The sequence below is a fragment of the Mustela nivalis genome (assembly GCF_964662115.1).
Source record: "Mustela nivalis genome assembly, chromosome: 15".
NCBI classification, from domain to species: Eukaryota; Metazoa; Chordata; class Mammalia; order Carnivora; family Mustelidae; genus Mustela; species Mustela nivalis.
The window spans coordinates 27,663,385-27,675,031 of record NC_139034.1 but is presented as its reverse complement, the minus strand read 5'-3'; positions in this window follow the sequence as shown (position 1 = coordinate 27,675,031).

The window sequence follows — 11,647 nt, the reverse complement described above, 5'->3', positions numbered from 1 at the left end:
AATACTGTAGGATCTCACTTATATGTGAAATCTTTTAAAAATTTTTATTTATTTTTGAACCATTTTTAATTTCAATTTATTTTTAATTTTTAAATTCTTTTTAAAAATTTTTTATTATTAACTATGCCATTCATTTCAGAGGTACAGGTCTGTGATTCATCAGCCTTACACAACTCCATGCACACCACAACACATACCCTTCCCAAGGTCCATTACCCTGCCTCCCCATCCCCCCACTCACTCCCTTCCCCTCCAGCAACCCTCAGTTTGGTTCCTGAGATTAAGTGAAATCTTAAAAACAAAGACAAAAGGAAGTCAGAAAAAGAGGTCAGATTTATGGTTACCAGAGGTGGTGGGGAAAGGGGTGGGGGTAGAAAGTTTCGGGGTAGAAAGTTGGAAGAAAGTGATCCAAAGGTACAAATTTGTAGTAAATATGTACTGGGAATATAATATACATGAAGACTATAATTAACACTGCTGTATGGCATGTGTGAAAGCTGTTAAGAGTGTAAATACCAAAGTTTCTCATCACTAGGAAAAAAATTACCCCATGAGGAGATGAGTGTTAACTGAACATAATGTATTCATTTATAACATTTATATTAAGTCATTATGCAGTATACCTTGAACTCCGACAGAATTGTAGGTCAATTACATCTCAATAAAACTGGAAGGAGAAAAACGTACACTAACGAATTAACTAATTATAAAATAGTCACTCCCTGGCAACCTGGGATAGTCATGTGACCCAGTCTGGGCCAATGAGAGACAAACAGAAGTCTCCTAGGTGGGGTTTCTAAAGAAGTTATTACTTTGCTGATGTGAAGGGACAGACTCAACTGGCCTTTTTTTTTTTTTTTTTAAAGTAGATTTTTAGAGCAATTTTAGCTTCACAGCAAATTGAGCAGGAAGTACAGAGTTGCCACACACCCCCGGCCCTTGCTCATGAACGTGTGCCAGAATATGGTACATTTCTTACGACTAATGAAGGTACACAGATACATCATTAGCATCTGAAGTCTGTAGTTTAAACATCCTGTAGATTTTGGCAAATATACAATGACACGTATTCACCTTTATCGGATCACACGGCATAGTTTCACTGCCCTAAAACTCCTATCATCTGCCTATACATCCTTCTCGCCCCTGTCCTCTGGCAACCTCTGACCTTCTTACTGTCTCCATAGTCTTGCCTCTTCCAGAATATCATATAGCAGAATCATACAGTATATGTAGCCTTCTCAGACCAACATCTTTCACTTGGCAATATGCATTTAAAGTTCCTCCGTGTCTTTTCATGTCTTGATGGCTCACTTCTTATCACTGAATAATATTTCATTCTCTGGATGTATCACCGTCTGTTTACCCAATCACCTGCTAAAGGGCATCTTGGTTGCTTCCAGTGGCAACTATGAATAAAGCTGCCACAAAAATCTGGGTGCAGGTTTTTGTGTGAATGTAAATTTGTAACTCATCTGTGTAAATAGCAAGAAACATAAAACCTGGATCATGACCCGTCACTTTTGGACTTTGCCTGTTGCCCTTCTTCTGGTCTGCAACTCAAAGGCAATGCCCAGAGGAAGGGCAGCCATTTGGCTACACATGTTCCAAGTAGAGTAGAGGCAGGCCATGCTAAAGAAGGAGCTGGAAACTAGATGGGATCTGGGTCCACGGTAGCTTTGTTGAGTAGCTAGATCAGCCCTGGAATGTCTACACCATAAATTTCTTTACTTGAGGAAAAACAGATCCCATTTGGTTATGCTACTGTATCAGCCAAGCTCAGTCCTCACCAGTACAGAAGGCTTCCCGGTGTTCCTGAAATCACCTGGAATTGGCAGCTTACAGACAATAGGCTTGGTTATTAAAATATTGTCAGCTGGGAAACAACTATGCAGCTTCCTTCCCAGCCAGCACCCCCCCCCCCCCGCATCTAAATTCCATCTAAATCTCGGATCTTTTACCTTTGTTTAAAATAGAGTTTTCTCCTTCCAGTGAATCTCCAAGAACAGAGGAAGTGCATTGCCAGTGTCAATGGCAGGGAGAGGGGAGGAAAGCTAGACCCCTTTCCTTCTTCATTAAATACCCAGTTGGGAATGTAAAACACCATCTGCAAGTCAGTCCCTGCTGGGCAGAAGATGTGCATTCTGAGCAGAGAATCCATTTGCTTTTATGAGAGGGTTTCTTCTTCTCCTGTGAAAGTCCTATTATAAAAACAATTAGTCTCGTTAAAGGATTCTGTTCTGCAAAAGAACTAATTCTCTGCACAGCTGCTCATCCTTAGAAACGGCCAAGCCTAAATACTAGAGGGAGGGGGATCCTGACACTGCGGTAGAATCTGCTTCTGGAGCCAGAACCAGCTTAGTCAAGCAGGAGTCTGCCCCCGGCCCGAGTCCAGCCAAGGCCTCTAAGTCCATCAGCACAGCTTCGTGGTCGAGAGGCCACAGCAGCTAAATCTAAGGGGTGAAAAGGACTTGAGGCCAACTAGATCATGCTGGGGAACAATTCTCGAAGACCTTAACACTTTATCATGTTCAACAGCTCTTGATTTAAAGGGTCCTTTTTAAAACCTATCATTGTGCTGAGATCTACAACTTGATGGTGGGGCTTCAATTTATGAAATGCAGACATGACACACATTGTTTTTCTAATATACTATTATTCTTTGCCAAAATCTACTCTTCTACTGGGTAGTTATCTCTCTGAGGACCTTTCAGACCCATTCACAGCTGTTCAATCACTTTCTGCTATTAACATAGTCTCATTTGGGTCACTCCACCTTAGCCTGGTCCATTTTTAAATCAGAATTTCATTTTTGCCTTACCTGATTCCCTGCCACCCCATGTAAGGTTCCTGGTCCCAGAGACTTGGAGTTGGTAATATGCTGCTTGGTATTAGATACCCTAACACCCATCTCAACTTGGAAGAAAGGGAAGAATCATTGATTCTTTGCTTTTGCTGTTCTGGTGGTGTAAACAGTTCCACCAGGTAGGCAGATGTGAAACTACCAAGGTGAGATCACTGAACACACAGTCATTACAAGTTAAACAGCCCTGTGTAGAGTTAACAAAGGGATTTATGTGGCCCCCATGCCATTCCCCTTTGCTGGGCCTGCTTTCTTGGTGTTGGAGTAGGAAGGAGCATAAGAGGTCCAAAGGACATTGCCAACCTTAGCAATTGCTGGTGGTAGGACTGAAGTCACTCTCCACCTTTTATTGGTCATTATCACCCATCTAATTTGTGGTCTCCAAACCTTGCTGGCCAGGGACACATCCCCGGGCAGCTCCCCACAACTATACACAGCAACATGACCCAGGAGCCTGGTTGCCCCTAGTTCGTGACTACATACCATCAGGTGAGCCTCTTTGCCCCACGCTGCTGCCTGGCAAACATACAGACCCCAGTTTTGTCTGGCTTCCTAGGTCAGAACACCGGGGCAGGTGACATCTTCTATATGCCCAAGAACGGGGACATCAAGAGGGTACCAGTGGCTCCCTCCAAGCCTCCTCCCTCTGTCACATAGACTGGACCTAGTCAGCAGGTGACATGGAAGAGCAGATACCCAGCCAGGCAACAAGGGGATACCTTCTCCCATGCACCTCCCTCATCCTCCCCCACCTGCTCCAACCACACTCAGCAGCCCCAGAAAAGGTGATTTCTCACTCCCTTCTTCCAAGCTTTTTCTATCCTGGGGGTTGTTCTGGGTGGTTCTTTGCAATCCCAGTGGGGGAGCTGGCTTGCCTGATGGTGGGAGGCTTTCGAGACTTAGAACATAAGGTACTCAGAGCCTTTTTTCCTTTGTGGGTTGTAGCCACAATTTTGGAATAACAAAGCATACAAGAGGGAATATCTTATTATTAATGTCACCTGTAACACTCTTTATAGCACATAAGGCTTTCATGTGCATTATCTCACTTGAAACTAGAGTACATGTATCACTGGGGGATCTCCAAGGACTTTCCAAGAGGAACACTGAGCACAGATGATTTTAAGAGACTCAATTTTTAGCTCTCAACTTTCTCTGTCCTCTTCCAATAACTGATCTGCTGATCTTTGATCTCCCTTTTGTGGCGGTGTTAGGAGGAACCACTTGCCACCTATCTTTCTTCTGTGTGCCTCGCAGCCATCTGGAACCTTGTATTTAATTTTTATTATAAATCTCCAAGTGGATTTTTAGCACAGAACTCAGAAAGGTCCAAAGAACCACTTGAGCTTGCAGTTATAAAATGCTTTCCATTTCCATCAACTTATTTAATGAGCGAGGTTACTCAACACCTAAATCCACAAAAACACGAAAATTAGAAAGCAGTTGGATCTAAACTCTCTCCCATTCCAGAAATAAAAGACACTCTTCTGCTCTGTGTGTTTTAATAGCATTAAAAAATACATTGCCGATAAAACGAAATCTATTTATCTCATTATTTACCAAACTTTGTACTATATGTTGTTTTGGTCAGTTGTGTTCTGGCCAGTAAATCTTAACAATTCAAAAGAAATGTTTGTAACCAGACTTATGCTACAAGAAATAAATTTTTTATATTTCAAGTTACAGTCATATTTTTGCTTCAAGAAAGTAAATGAGGCTCTTGGATCAAACATTCAACTGCCTGCCTCCAGTCATGCCTGCTCCCCACTTAGGTAGCATAAATAGAGTTTCTCTTCCACAACAGAGTCTCATGTTCCCAGACAACTTACAGCTAAGGCATAGGCATGTAATTCAGTCAGGCCAAAGAGACATGAGGAAAGTCTGCCAAGAGGTTCTAAGAAAGATTTTCCTTCTTGGTTTAAAAAAAAAAAAAAAGATACCTCTTCCTTTCTCTTCCCTTCTCACATTTGGATAGATGAGAGGATATGAAGACTATAACTATAGGGGACAAGCCAAGAGAATTAAAGCAAAGGCAAGCCAGAATCTTGACATTGTTGAACTGCTAAACTCACCTGGAAACACCTTCCTCCAGATTTCCTGTTATGAGAGAATACCAAAGGCCTAAATTTACTTTTTTTAATTTTTAAATTCTTTTAAATTATTTTTAGTCAGGAATTCGATTTTCAGCCAAAACAAATACTGATATAACTTCTACCCTATGCTAAGGGTTTGGGATTTTTAAGTGTCTAGGAGCTAGCAGATTTTAAGATTTGAAACAGCAGAATGACCTTTCAATGACAGCCATTTGAAGAATGGATTGGTAAAAAGAAAGAATGAAGACAAGGGACCATTTACAATCACTTGTCACTGTAATTTAATCCTGGTCCTCATTTTTAACATTTTTATTAAAGATCAGTCCAAGCTTCATAGGAAACACCACAGTCCACTGGTGAGTGGTCTGGGGGAATTGGAAAGGGGCATATGGGGTAGTTCACAGCCCTTGGTATATGGCTTACAAGGTTACTCCTATCTTTGCCCTTTCTCGAGTGGTAGGAAGAGGAAAGAGAAGCCAGAGCAGACTTTTTAAATAGAAACCCGGAAGCCGTATACATTATTCCCAGTCATATCCATTCACCCTATGGCCTATCACTGCAAAGAGGCTGACAATTACAGTTTAGAGCTGGAGGGTATCTAGTGTAGGACCTGCGCCAAAATTCACCTAGCTCCATTACCAAAAGAAGGCAGCAAAATGGATATCAAAGGACATTTTATTTTAAGACTATCCACAAGTATAATTTAAAGTGTTTCTTGAGATTGGGCATCAGATTTCCTTAAAGCTAATCGCTCTTTTAAGAACAGGTGAACTAAGCCTTTAAGTACTTATTTGAAGTAATTCTCAATTCATTGAATAATTACTAGTATCACTAATTCAACAACATATCGCTTGAACTGGCCTCTGAATGTAAGGCCAGGGGTCAAGAATAGAAACAAAGTGTGGTTCAGGGTCAGGACCCAAAATAAGAGACAAGAAACATGAGCAGACCCAGCAACTGATGGTGCTTTCAATCTCTACTAAACCATGAGGACATTTAAAAAAAAAAAAAAAAAAAAAAAAAGTCAGAAAAAGATGTAACTTAACAGTAAGGAAAACAGAGTTCCCCAAATGCAATGAAATTCAGAAATGGTGGCTGTGAAAGTCGGATATCCTATGGCAGGCACATCCTTCCAGCAGGCATTTGACTTACTATGCTCTCATATGTATCTGAAATGAAAAGCCATTTACCTGAGGCTTCAAAATGAAAAAAAGAATAAGAAATTGAGGCAGGAAATCCCAAAGACAGAGAAAGGACAGCTTGTGAAAGAGCTATCGCTTTAAGCTCTGTTCTTCTAGCTGCAAGAAATCATGAGCATATCAAGGGAAAACTTTGAAAGAGCCCATGAGTTGTCTTCTATTAGCAAAATAATGCTGTGCTTCCCAGCATGAATCAGTGGTCCTCCTTGAAGCTAAAAGTCTGCTGGTGTCCAGGTTTTAAGTAAAGGATCCAATTTAACAGAGGAAGCAATCCTGGTGCTATTAAACCCAATTTAATATTTATTTATACCCCCCAGGGAGCAGAAGCACTAAGTAGTTTCCTCTCCTTGAGAGGATATATTTGTAAGAGTGTTTTGTAAATTATAAATCATTCAAATGCTATAGAGAAGTATGCATACATACCACATACATATTAATGTATATTAATACTCCCCAGGAGCACTGAGTAGTTTCCTCTACTTAAAGGGTCTCTTGGAGATATTATATATAATGGTGCTTTGTAAATGCTAAAACCCAACATACATGTAACCAACTGGTAGTCTTCTTTTTGATTTTTTTTTTTTTTAATCAAGAAAGACAGTATATCCTACCTCTGGTCTCTGCACCCAGACCTGCCCATCAGAGGCACCATGCAAGAAAGGGACAAACCAATGGAAACCAATGTCCACATACCAAGGACTCTGAGATCCTGATGAAAACCATGATCTTTAACTATTTGATAAATAAGACTCTTATATATCCTAAGAAGTTATGATTTGCTCCTTTTTGTGCTCTGACAGGCACAAGGATAGTAAGGCTTTCTTCTCTGTTTAATGAGGTATTACATTTACCTCCAAATTTAAGTGAACAATTAAAGCATTTAGCATCTTAGACTCCTGGAGATCAATGGTGAATTAAATAATCCAAGATAATCACACTTGATTAAACTGACTTACTGTTTCTAAGTCCAGGGGCATCCTACCCTGCTACCAAAGCTGTGAAATATAAGAGAAGGAAAAAAGCTAGGAGACACATAATGAAGCACTCAAAGCACACTGTCACTAGACTGTCTCAGAAGTGACAGATACTGCAATGAAAAAAGGAGTATAGGTTCAAAGCATCCTTGTAAACAGTCTTTCCCATAAAAATAATTACAGTGAAAATTTATGAGTAGCCAAAAATGTCAACACCAGCCAGCAGTCCACTCATGTCAATCAATATTAAATGCAACCTGGTTCAGGTGTAACCAAAAGTACAAACCACCCATTGATATTTTCTGGGATAGCCCTTGACCCTGAACTCTATCACACTTCACAGTGGCAGGCCTTATTTTTAAGGGCTGCACAAGGGCAGCTCCCTTGGGCGGCTCACTGAAGCCAGCTGTCCCTTCGGGTTATGAGAGTATATGTGGCCAAGTCACCATATAAAGGGTCTGGCCCCTCAGCCATCCCTCCGGGATCACTGAGGCTCTGCCAGGCCCTCAAATTCTATATGTTTAACTCTTATCCAAGTCAAACTTTTTCACACTCTAATCTGAGACTCCTAAGCCCAATTCCTAGGCCTGATTTGGCCTTTGAGTCATTCTTGGAGCTTGTACCAGCAGTTCTAAGCCACCACCATTCAATCCAGCCAAACATCACCTTGGAACTCAAAAGATTGCGTAATTATTGCACATGTCATTGCATTCTGCTTTTATCTTATATAAGTTACTGGAACGTAAGAATTTAAATGTTGATATTGGTGTCATAGGAATGACCTTCACCAATATTGATGTTGGGGACTTTTCCTTTAACACTGCTTCCTCTGCTCCCCCTCCCCATGTCATTTCTTTTATTGAGGGGTCCTGACAGTATCCTGGGTCATTAGAAAAGCTGTGGCCACATATGGAAGTCAAAATAGAATATGGCTCTCAGGGCCAGAGCAGATGTAACTTAACAGCAAAGGAATCACATCTACCTCATCACTCATGGGAAGGACAATCATTACCTCTCCCTCAGCACAGGAGCCATGTCTCCCTCAAAAGTTGGTGGAGACCTACATGTATGGGAATAAATGTGAATTCTCTGTACTTTCTGTCCAGAGTTTTGCATAAATCTAAGATGCTTCAAGGAAATAAAGTTGGTTAATTTTTTTAAATGTCACCAGAGGTTCTATAGGCACTGGCTTGGCTCATATGGCTTCCCAGTGTGCACACTGTGCCAGCCTGGGATCATCCCTCAATGCTAGCCACCTTCTCTGCTCCTCACATGGCTCCCTCAGTTTTGGTTCTCTCCGTTTAGACTCCATAGACCTGTAAAATTATGCCACTGATGTTAGGCTGAAAAATGCTCCCCAAAGATGCCCTAATCTCTGGACCCACTGAATATGCTGGTTACATGCAAAAGGGAATTAAGGTTGCAGCTGGAGGTAAGGTTGAAAACCAAATGATTTTAATACTGGGATGGGCCCAATGTAGTCATGATAGGCCTTAAAAGTGGAAGAAGGAGGCAGAGAACCAGAGGAAAAGTTGATGGCAGAAACAAGGTCAGAGATATGCTATGTTACTGGCATTGAAGATGAAGGAAGAGGACCCATGAGTCAAAAAGGGGACAAAGAGACAGCTGGAAAGAAAACAGATTCTCTCCTAGAGCGTTCAGAGAGGAATACGGTCCTGACAACACAACACCTTGACTTTAGCCCAGTGAGACCTATGTCAGACTCCTGAATTACAAAACTGTAAGAAAATAAGTTTATTGTTTCAAGCTGCTAAGTCTGTGATGTTACAGCAACAATAGGACACTAACACGCCATCATTCAATCATTCCTCTGCTCCTTTGCAACCATCACTTTTGCTTTGATAATAATCCTTCTGACTAATATGCATGCTTCTGACCAACTGGTTGGGAGAGGCAGGTGGGTCACGGTGAGTAAGACATAAGGGGATTCTCTTGGTTCTCTAGCAATATAAAGTAGAGGCATCATAAGTTTAATACACCTGGAAGGTTTGCCATGTCAAAACTGGTAAATGAAGAATTGATTCAAATCATATGTCTCAGTCAAATGTTTAGTCACTCTAATACACAGCCAGGCTGTATATTTTGTCAGTGCTTACTATTGATATAAAACCTTCATTACTTAAAGAAATAGATATACACTTCTTTAAGGTAATAAAAGAACCCCTTCTTCTCTTTCCCTTTCCACTTTCTCCCTCCCTCCCTGGGTCTAAAAGCCAGCTTAATTAGTAAATACTAGAAGAATGCTCATAAAGATCAGAAACAAAACAACAAGATTATCCACTATAAACTTAATTATTTATCTAACATTGTTCTGGCGCACTAGCTAATACAATCAACTAGTAGAAGAAAAATTAGAGGTATTAAAATTGAAATGGAGAAAATAACTATTGACAGATTATAAGATTGTTCATATGAGAAAAACTAAAAGAACCAAAACTGTTATAAACAAAAAGATTTCAGAGGTTCCAGTCCAAGATGGCAACAGAGAAAGCTCCTGAACTCACCTCTTCCCATGGACACATCAAATCTACAGCTACACATTGAACAATTCCATCTGTAAGAATCCAGAATAAAGAAACTAGCTGAGTGACTCCTACACATTCAGTGAACAAGAAAAACCCAGACTGTCAGGAGTAGGGAACACGGAGACACACTTTCACCATAAATCCCACTCTTGGCACAACAACATATAATTAGGAGGAAACCCACAACTCCAAACTTCTTCCTGAGCAAAGGATTTGGACTCACATTTAGTCCCTTAATCTTAAAAAGACTTCTACCTGAGGGATGGGGCCCCAAAACCTCTAGTCCTGAAAACCAACACAATTTGCATCCATAGACTGCAGCAAACAAACAGTTAATAAGCTTGAAAGAACTTGCCATGCTTATCCCACACCCCAGGGCTCAGGGCAGTGACAGTAGACAGAAATGCCCATCTCTCAGTATTGCCCAGAAATAAGACTACTTTTTTACTTTAAAAGCTGCTGACTGGGGCGCCTGGGTGGCTCAGTGGGTTAAGCCGCTGCCTTCGGCTCAGGTCATGATCTCGGAGTCCTGGGATCGAGTCCCGCATCGGGCTCTCTGCTCAGCGGGGAGCCTGCTTCCTCCTCTCTCTCTGCCTGCCTTTCCATCTACTTGTGATCTCTCTCTCTGTCAAATAAATAAATAAATAAATCTTTAAAAAAAAAATAAATAAAATAAAAGCTGCTGACTGAGGGTCAGGCATATATCCAGTGACAGTCTGCAATTCTCTCTGGAAATTGAGGAGGCTGGCAGAAACCATCTTCATATACTCTCTCTGCCCAGTTCTAGATTGCTGGTGTCATCCTGAAAGGAACTTGTAAAAACACTTGCTTGCCCTTTTGTGGCCACTGCCCAGAAAATGCATCTCTTTATAGCTTGGCTCTGGTGGCCAGTGGGACCAGAGTTCCAGGTCCAACAAAATAGTAACACGCAAACAAAGAAATAATTTTTAATCAGCTACACAATGCTCAGTACAGAGGGAACAGACAGATATACCCAACCTGCCTTTCCCTAAAAGAGGTCTATTTGCACACTTTAAAAGTTGCTGCCTGGAGGTCTGGCTTCCAATCAAACTGCCTCTAACTGTTAAGTGAGATCCTCCTCTTGGAATACCAGCCAACCTTGGAATAGCCTCAACTATTGGGAACCACTATGAACAAAGAGGCAGCTTGGATAATCACAAAGTTTTGAGGGGGAAAAAAAGACAAGACATAAATCCAGTTCATCTCCCACACAAGACATAGTTCATCTTGGTCTTCCCCCTTGGAGGAAGGGAATGAAACTTTTAAGACATCAAGACACCATCAGTTGAAAGCATCCCTAATGTCTTATTTTTCCACTTCCCTTTATTCCTCATATAACCCGAACAGCATTGTGTTAATCTGATTTTTAAAGATTTTTTTATGTGTTATATGTTAAGAGTTTGTTTAGTATCTCACTGAAATGTACAATGCAGACGAAACTCTGCTTATGTCAGGAGGATGGGAACATTGCATCATTAGCCATTGTCAAAAAATACGTGGAGTGGTAATTTAAAATGTAAAGTTGTAACATATGTATATTTAAAATAAATGCAAACCGAAAAGCTGTGAAATGTCTTGTGTCTTTCGTTCTCTGTATTTATGCAGTTGTTTTATCAGTCTGTTACTGAAGCGTGGGTTCAAGGACTCATCTCCAGCCTATTGGCATCTGTAATCAACCAAGACTCTGTATCTGCCACCTCCCTCTTCTCTGTATTATCAGTTTGGTTTCAATAAACTACCCAGTAACAATGAAGACCAAAAAAAAAAAAAAAAAAAAGTCTCAAGACCGAGAAAAGTGACTGTTTTATGTAATGCACAAAAGCCAAGAGTGAGAGTTAAGAAAAATGAAGAAACAGAAGAATAGGTTACAAACAAACAAAGAAACAAACAAAAAAAAAAAACCTCAATAAACAGACCTTAATGAAATGGAGACAAGTGATTTACCTGATGA